The sequence below is a fragment of the Salvelinus sp. IW2-2015 genome, unplaced genomic scaffold (assembly GCF_002910315.2).
Source record: "Salvelinus sp. IW2-2015 unplaced genomic scaffold, ASM291031v2 Un_scaffold2370, whole genome shotgun sequence".
Classification (NCBI taxonomy): Eukaryota; Metazoa; Chordata; class Actinopteri; order Salmoniformes; family Salmonidae; genus Salvelinus; species Salvelinus sp. IW2-2015.
In genome coordinates this window covers 35067-43957 of record NW_019943694.1, presented here as the reverse complement: position 1 = coordinate 43957, position 8891 = coordinate 35067, and the positions used below count along the sequence as shown (strand labels likewise).

The 8891-nt window shown below is 47.8% G+C and overlaps 1 long non-coding RNA gene and 1 pseudogene across 5 annotated transcripts; one reads left to right on the top strand and one right to left on the bottom strand.

Annotated features, from left to right (window-relative positions):
- Positions 1-2152: 2152 nt before the first annotated feature.
- On the top strand, positions 2153-4114 carry LOC139025208 (uncharacterized). 5 transcript variants are annotated; one of them, XR_011476680.1, is made up of 5 exons: positions 2153-2207; positions 2314-2349; positions 2530-2575; positions 3068-3108; positions 4020-4114. It is a non-coding gene; the product is annotated as an uncharacterized lncRNA (long non-coding RNA). The 5 variants fall into 5 exon arrangements; XR_011476679.1 differs by having other exon boundaries at positions 2153-2210; XR_011476677.1 differs by lacking the exons at positions 2530-2575; positions 3068-3108 and adding an exon at positions 2397-2441.
- A 430-nt stretch (positions 4115-4544) lies between these two features.
- Positions 4545-8891, bottom strand: part of LOC139022628 (max dimerization protein 3-like) — an 8296-nt pseudogene continuing 3949 nt past the window's right edge.

The window sequence follows — 8891 nt, the reverse complement described above, 5'->3', positions numbered from 1 at the left end:
TAAAAGTAGACTAGTCAGCACACTTCTTCAGTGCAACCAAATGCTGACTACAGCCCACCCCGTCCCTAGCTAGCTGTCAGACAGACTAGTAGTTTCAGAGAGCACACCCCGTCCCTAGCTAGCTGTCAGACAGACTAGTAGTTTCAGAGAGTACACCCCGTCCCTAGCTAGCTGTCAGACGACTAGTAGTTAGAGAGTCACACCCCGTCCCTAGCTAGCTGTCAGACAGACTAGTGTTTCAGAGAGTCCACACCCCGTCCCTAGCTAGCTGTCAGACAGACTAGTAGTTTCAGAGAGCCACACCCCGTCCCTAGCTAGCTGTCAGACAGACTAGTAGTTTCAGAGAGCCACACCCGTCCCTAGCTAGCTGTCAGACAGACTAGTAGTTTCAGAGAGTCACACCCCGTCCCTAGCTAGCTGTCAGACAGACTAGTAGTTTCAGAGACCACCCCGTCCCTAGCTAGCTGTCAGACAGACTAGTGAGTTCAGAGAGCCACACCCCGTCCCTAGCTAGCTGTCAGACAGACTAGTAGTTTCAGAGTCACACCCCGTCCCTAGCTAAGCTGTCAGACAGACTAGTAGTTTCAGAGAGCACACCCCGTCCCTAGCTAGCTGTCAGACAGACTAGTAGTTTCAGAGAGTCACACCCCGTCCCTATGCTAGCTGTCAGACAGACAGACTCAAGAGTAGTTAGAGTCACACCCCGTCCCTAGTAGCTGTCAGACAGACTAGTCAGTTAGAGAGTTATATAATCACCTGTTTGCTACCGGCAGCCTGCAGCTTCTTGTTCTTCTCTTCCTCTTTCTTATCAGAGTCCCCTGGACTGTAGAGGGGCAACACTGATGCATAGCCATGCTCTGCCTCTGAAGAGAGAGGAGAAGAGGAGAGAGGAGAGAGAGAGAGAGAGAGAGAGAGAAGAGAGAGAAGAGAGAGAGAGAGAGAGAGAGAGAGAGAGAGAGAGAGACCGAGAGAGAGAGAGAGAGAGACGAGAGAGAGAGAGAGAGGAGGAGAAGAGAGAGGAGACTATGTCCACAGGACAGTCCATAATGAGTTGGAGAAGCACAGGTAAAGAACCATTCTATCAGTCATGTGACATTCTACCTTTGGCAACCACTGTGTAGATTTCCATTAGTACATTTTCTAATTATAATAGTAACAACACAGGCATAAAACATGAAAGATACCTGTTAAAAGAGCCACTGAACACACAGATTGACAAGCGTGTTTTTCTGTTGTTCATTWGAAGAAGAAAAAYKTCAGYGCTTGGAGGTGTGTTTCCTGTCAGATTCTGCGTTTGGTTAATGATGTTCCAGTCGAACTGAATAGAGGTTCACCCCATGTTAGTGGGCAAATGGACATCGTCAAATCAAAACCCAACCTTCACTTCCTTGTTGTGACGCACAGATGTTCCAAACTTAGTTTTAGATGACTGACTTTTTAAAATGTATTTAGTTCTTATTTTTATTTAAAAAATTACAATTTCGTGGTATCTAGTTGGTAGTTACAGTCTTGTCCCATCGCTGCAACTCCCGTACGGACTCGGGAGAGGCAAAGGTCGAGAGCCGTGCGTCCTCCGAAACACAACCCTGCCAAGCCGCACTGCTTCTTGACACAATGGCCACTTAACCCAGAAGCCAGCCGCACCAATGTGTCGGAGGAAACACCGTACACCTGGCGACCGTGTCAGCGTGCACTGTGCCTGGCCTGCCACAGGAGTCGCTAGTGCGCGATGGGACAGGAACATCCCTGCTGGCCAAACCCTCCCCTAACCCGGACGACGCTGGGCCAATTGTGCGCCGTCCCATGGATCTCCCGGTCAYGGCCGGCTGCGACAGAGTCTGGACTCGAACCAGGATCTCTAGTGGCACAGCTAGCACTGCGCCACTCGAGAGGCAGATAATGACTTTATGACCAAAATTATCCTATTTACACTTTGTAGTCAATTTTGACACAATAATAACTGTCTGTGACTCATATCGATGCCACACGCCGTTTCAAAGGGATTCGTTGCTTTTTAAAGACAGCCACTCCTTAACATCTTATTTCATTTCATCTTTAACTTTTCCCAGTTGTTTGTTGTATGTAGTCCACCTTGTCTGTTTCCTGTACGGTATGTTGTTGATGTGTTCCAGCTGTGCGCTGTTCCTGGTTAAGTAATGTTGTTGAGGTTGTTCTCAGATGTCCTGTTCCTGTACGGTAATGTTGAGGTTGTTCCTGTCCTGTTCCTGTACGAGTATAGTTGTTGAGGTTGTTCTATCTGTCCTGTTCTGTACGGTATGTTGTTAAGTGTTGGTCGTTCGTACACGAGTTGAGGCTGTTCCAGCTGTCCTGTTCCTGTACAGTAATGTTGTTGACCGGTTGTTGCCAGCTGTCTGTCTGTACAGTAATGTGTTGAGGTTGTTATTCCAGCTGTCCTGTTTCTGTACAGTAATGTTGTTGAGGTTGTATCTAGCTTCCTGTTCATGTACAGTAAATGTTGTTGAGGTTGTCTTACGCTGTCCCCTGCTTCTCTGTACTAATGTTGTTGAGGTCACGCTTCCAGCTGTTGTGTTCCTGTACGGTAATGTTGTTGAGCGTTGTTCTCATGCTGTCCTGTTCTGTACAGTAATGTTGTTGAGGGTTGTTCCTAGTGTCTGTTCTGTAGAAGTAATGTTGTTGAGTGGTTTCCAGTGTCTAGTATCAGCTCCGTACAGCTAATGTTGTTGAGCGTTTGTTTAGCTTGTCTGTTCCTGTACAGTAAGTTTGTCATCAGCAGGTTAGATCTCCATGCTCGTCCTGTCTCTGTACAAGTACATTGTATGTTGAGGTTGTTTTCTTTCCAGTCCAGTAATTATGATATAGATTCAGCTCTGTTCACAGTACACTGTTGTTGGTTGTCTCTAGTGTCTGTTCTGTACGGTAATGTGGTATGAGGTTGTTCCAGGTCTGTTCCTGTATCCAATGTGGAGTTCAGTGTGTTGAAGTCATGTTGTTGAGGTCGTTTACTGCTGTCTGACAGTAATTTTTAGTTCTAGCCCAGTTCTAGTATGTTGGTGTTCCGTGTCTGTCTGTACGGTAATGTTGTGAGGTGTTCTAGCTGTCCTGTTCCTGTACAGTAGTGATGATGTTGTCAGTGTGTTTGTGCTCAATGTGAGGTTCATGTCTGTTCTGTACAGTAATGTTTGTTTGAGGTTCTTCAGCTGTCTGTTCCTGTACAGAGTTCGGTTCCACTGTCTCTAATCTCGTTGTTGAGCGTCTGTTCCGCTTCCTTACATGTTCCAGCGTCTGTTCCTGTACAGTAATGTAGATTGAGGTGTTGTTCCAGCTGTCCCATGTTCCTGTAACGGTAAATCTTACACCCCACCAAGTTGACGGCCTACTGTTCATAGATTTCCACATGTTTGTACGAGTATGTTGTTGAACAGTATGATTTCAGCTGTCTGTTCCTGTACAGTAATAGCTTGATTAGAGGTTTGTTCCAGTCCAATACGTCGCTGTTACCTGTACAGGTAATCGCCTTGTTGAGGTTGTTCCTAGCTGTCTGTTCCGATTAGTAATCGCTTACAGAGGTTGATTCCAGCTGATGCCTGTTCTGTACTGGGTATGTTGTTGAGTTTGTTCAGCTTCCTGTTCCTGTACGCTAATGCTTGCGAGGTACTGTTCAGCTGTCACCTGTTCCTAGTACGCAGTATGTTTTTGAGGCTCTGTCCAGCTGTCCTGATTACCTGTCAAGACACGTTGGAAGGATTGTTTCTAGCTGTCATGTTCCTGTACGATAATGTTTGTTGAGAGACTTAGATCTCAGCATGGTCCTGTATTCATCGTAACGTAATGTTTGAGGTTTGTTCTCAGTGTCCTGTTCCTGTACAGTAATGTGTTGAGGTTGTTCACTGTCCTTGTTCCTGTACAGGTAATGTTGAGGTTGTTCCAGCTGTCCTTGTTCCTGTACGTAATGTTGAGGTTGTTCAGCTGTCCTGTTCCGTACAGTAATGTTGTTGAGGTTTGTTCAGCTGTCCTGTTCTGTACAGTAATGTTTTGAGGTTGTTCCAGCTGTCCTGTTCCTGTACAGTAATGTTGTTAGGTTGTTCCACGCTGTCCTGTTCCTGTACGGTAATGCATTGTTGAGGTTGTTCCAGCTGTCTCGTTCCTGTACCATATGTTGTTGAGGACTTCCGCTACTCCACAGCTGTCCTGTTCCTTACATAATTTGTTGAGTTGTTCAGCTGCTCTCTCTCTGTACGTAATGTTGTGAGTTGTCTAGTGTCCTGTTCCTGTACGGTATGTTGAGGTATGTTCCACTGTCCTGTTCCTGTACGTAATGGTTGAGGTTGTTCCACTGTCCTTGTCCTGTAGCATACATTATTAGGGTTCGTTCCAGTAATTCCTGTCCTGTACAGTAATGTTGACGGTTGTCCACTGTCCTGTTCCTGTACGGTAATGTTGGAGGTTGTTCAGCTGTCCTGTTCCTGTACGGTAATGTGAGAGTTGTTCCAGCTTCTGTTCCTGTACGTAAGTTTTCTTATTTGGAATGTTTTCCTCCTTTGTTCCCATTGTCTTACTCAGGTGGCGTCACTCCAACGCGACGCTCGTCCCTTTAAATCCGACGGTGGAATCGCCGCACTATCTGACGTAAGACGCCGTGTGTCCGTCCAGAGGTTGCGTGTGTATACAGCGGTAGGTAGGTCATGCCCGGCCCAGGCGGGCTGCTGGATAACAGTGATCTGTGCCTGTGTGAGGACGGTCCCCAGTCCATCAGAGTCCAGACAGTCAAACCATATACTCTCCACGTCAACCTCCACGTCTTCTGCAAAACAACAAACAAAAAAACAACACATCTCAGGTTATCAAAAGACATCTATAATCTGTCAAATATGACTGGGGGGGGGCGGGGGGGGAATAAATCTGTTCAATCGCAGACTCAAATTTCTCCTAAAATCTTCTGGTTAAAATCAATGTGTGTTTTAGTTGTACTTAAGACACCGTATTTCTCTGATATGAACATTAAGCGGAAAACTTAAACATGAACACCTCCGACACTTCGTCGACAAAACCTGAATGTAACCTACTTCCCTAACATTTGAAAATGGAGATGAACACCGAAAGAAACACTGAACACGGAGAAGAGCCGGGACCGGACCATCTTCATCTCCCTGAGAAGAGAAACTGAACACAGAGAAGAGCTGAGACATCTCATCTCCCTGAGAAGAAACACTGAACACTGAGAAGAGCTGGACCATCTCATCTCCTGAGAAGAGAACACTGAACAGAGAAGACTACATCTCATCTCCCTGAGAAGAGAAACTGAACACAGAGAAGAGCTGAGACCATCTCATCTCCCTGAGAAAGAACACTGAACATGAGAAGAGCTGGGACCATCTCATCTCCCTGAGAAAGAACACTGAACACTGAAAACTGGACCATCTCATCTCCCTGGAGAAGAGAACACTACATGAATTGGTTACTAACATGAGTAAGAGAGCTGTGATTGGTTACTACAAAATGGGTAAGAGAGCTGTGATTGGTTACTAAACTGGTAAAGAGCTGTATTGGTTACTAACATGGTAAGAGAGCTGTGATTGGTTACTAACATGGGTAAGAGAGCTGTGATTGGTTACTAAACATGGGTAAGAGAGCTGTGATTGGAGGAGAGAGCTGTGACGACTGAGAGACTCACCTCTGTCAGAGTCAGATCTCTCCGAAGAGGACATGGCTGCTGATCCCAGGCTGTCGTTCCTCATCTCTCTGAGACCACTCCTGTTCCTCCCAGGCCGACCAGTCAGACCCCCAGACCAGTCAGACCCCCAGGCCCAGACAGTCAGACCCCCCAGACCAGTCAGACCCCCCAGGCCCAGACCAGTCAGACCCCCCAGGCCCAGACCATCAGACCCCCAGACAGTCAGCCCCCAGGGCCTGTAGCTGCTCCAGCCTCACCCTCAGCTCACTCTGCTCCCAACGCAGACGACCCTTTAAACTGCTCCGCACGTTCATCCTGTCTGCAGCTTTGATGGGGGAAGGAGAGAGGAGAGATAGAGATGAGAGAGAGAGATGAGAGAGGAGAGAGAGAAGAGAGAGAGGAGAGAGAGAGAGAGGAGAAGAGAGAGAGAGAGGAGAGGAGAGAGAGAGAGAGGGGAGAGAGAGAGAGAGGAGAGAGGTGAGAGAGGAGAGAGAGAGAGACAGAGAGAGAGAGAGAGAGAGGGGAGGAGAGAGAGAGAGGAGAGAGGTGAGAAGAGGAGAGAGAGGAGAGAGAGACAGAGAGAGAGAGATTGTTTATTTCACTTTTGTTATTATCTACCTCACTTGCTTTGGCAATGTTAACAATGTTTCCCATGCCAATAAAGCCCTTGAATTGAAATTGAATTGAGAGAGAGATGAGAGAGGAGAGAGAGAGAGATATGAGAGAGAGAGAGAGACAGAGAAGAAGAGAGAGAGAGAGAGAGAATGCTAGCGATAGCCATAGACTTCCAGTCATTGCGCTAACGCTAGTTAGCATTGGCCCTGTGAAACTACCTCCAACTTCCTTCATACTGGACAGAGATGTGAAATGGTGTCCATGAGATCATCCATGACTCTGGGAAGTGATAAAGGGCCTCATCGTCAGAATCCCTAAGTATCCCTTTAAGGGTAGTGGTTAGGGTTCAGGGTGGTGTAGGGTTCAGGGTGGTGGTAGGGTTTAGGGTGGTGTTTGGGTGGTGGGTAGGGTTTAGGGTGGTGGGTAGGGTTTAGGGTAGGGTTCAGGGTGGTGGGTAGGGTTTAGGGTGGTGGGTAGGGTTAGGGTGGTGGTAGGGTTCAGGGTGGTGGTAGGGTTTAGGGTGGTGGGTAGGGTCAGGGTGGTGGGTGGGTCAGGGTGGTGGGTAGGGTTTAGGTGGTGGGGTAGGTTAGGGTGGTGGTAGGGTTCAGGTGGTGGGTAGGGTTTAGGGTTGGGTGGGTAGGGTTTAGGGTGGTGGGTAGGGTTCAGGGTGGTGGTAGGGTTCAGGGTGGTGGGTAGGGTTAGGGTGGTGGGTAGGGTTCAGGGTGTGGGTAGGGTTTAGGGTGGTGGGTAGGGTTTAGGGTGGTGGGTTAGGTTCAGGTGGGTGGGTAGGGTTTAGGGTGGTGGTTAGGGTTAGGGTGGGTTGGGTGGTGGGTAGGTTTCAGGGTGGTGGTTAGGGTTCAGGGTGGTGGGTAGGGTGGTGGTGGGTAGGGTTCAGGGTGGTGGGTAGGGTTTAGGGTGGTGTTAGGTTCAGGGTGTGGTTAGGGTTCAGGGTGGTGGGTAGGTTTAGGGTGGGTTTAGGGTAGTGTTGGGTTAGGGTAGTGGGTAGGGTTAGGGTAGTGTTTAGGGTAGTGGGTAGGATTTAGGGAGTGGTAGTGTTAGGGTTCAGGGTGGGTGGGTAGGTGTTAAGGGTAGTGGTTAGGGTTAGGGTAGGTTTAGGGTAATGGTTAGGGTTTAGGGTAGTGTTATTAGGGTTAGGGTAGGGTTTAGGGTATGTGTTTAGGGTTAGGGTAGGGGGTAGGTTTAGGGTTTGTAGGTTAGGGTTAGGGTAGTGTTAGGGTTAGGGTAGGGTTTAGGGTAGTGGTAGGGTTTAGGGTATGGTTAGGGTAGTGGGGTAGGGTTTAGGGTAAGGTGGGTTTAGGGTAGTGGGTTAGTGTTAGGGTTAGGGTAGGGTTTAGGGTAGTGGTTTAGGGTCAGGGTGTGGGTAGGGTTAAGGGTAGTGTTAGGGTTAGGGTAGGGGGTAGGTTAGGGTATGGGTTAGGGTTAGGGTAGTGTTTAGGTTAGGGTAGGGTTTAGGGTAGTGGGTAGGGTTTAGGGTAATGGTTAGGGTTTAGGGTAGTGGTAAGGGTTTAGGGTAATGGTTTGGGTAGTGGGTAGTGTTTAGGGGTTAGGGTAGGGTTTAGGGTAGTGGGTAGGGTTTAGGGTAATGGTTAGGGTTTTAGGGTAGGGTTTAGGTAGTGGTAGGGTTTAGGGTAGTGTTTAGGGTTAGGGTAGGGTAGGGTTTAGGGTAGTGTTTAGGGTAGGGTTTAGGGTAGTGAGTAGGTTTAGGTATGGTTAGGGTTTAGGGTAGTGGTTAGGGTAGTGGGTAGGGTAGTGGTAGGGTTTAGGGTAGTGGTAGGGTTTAGGGGAGTGGTTAGGGTTTAGGGTAGTGGGGGTAGGGTTTAGGGTAGTGGGTAGGGTTTAGGGTAGTGTTTAGGGTAGGGGTTAGGGTAGTGGGTAGGGTTTAGGTTTAGCTGTGTGTTCATCTCACCTTGATGTGTGTCTCAGCCCGTCTCAGCAGGTTCAGGGTGGTGTTTCTCATGGAGTCAGACAACTGAGGAACCTGCTGCTTCAATGTTCCAGGTGGTGCCTCAACTGAGCACGTCTGTTACAACAACACAATGAAACAATGCCTCAACTGAGCACGTCTGTTACAACAACACAATGGAACAATGTCTCAACTGAGCACGTCTGTTACAACAACACAATGAACAAATGTCTCAATGAGCACGTCTGTTACAACAACACATGAAACAATGTCTCAACTGAGCACGTCTGTTACAAACAACACAATGGAACAATGTCTCAACTGAGCACGTCTGTTACAACAACACAATGAAACAATGTCTCAACTGAGCACGTCTGTTACAACAACACAATGAAACAATGTCTCAACTGAGCCGTCTGTTACAACAACACAATGAAACAATGTTCTCAACTGAGCACGTCTGTTACAACAACACATGGAACAATGTCTCAACTGAGCACGTCTGTGACAACAACACAATGAAACAATGTCTCAACTGAGCACGTCTGTTACAGTTATATAACTATTCATGAACTAGACCCTGCCATAGACTAGGCCCTGTCCAGGGGTGTACTGTACTTAAGCTGCATCCACTCTCCTGAAACAGTAGATAGACTCCTGCCTATGGGCCGTTCTGGATCTCCTCAACAACAACAACGG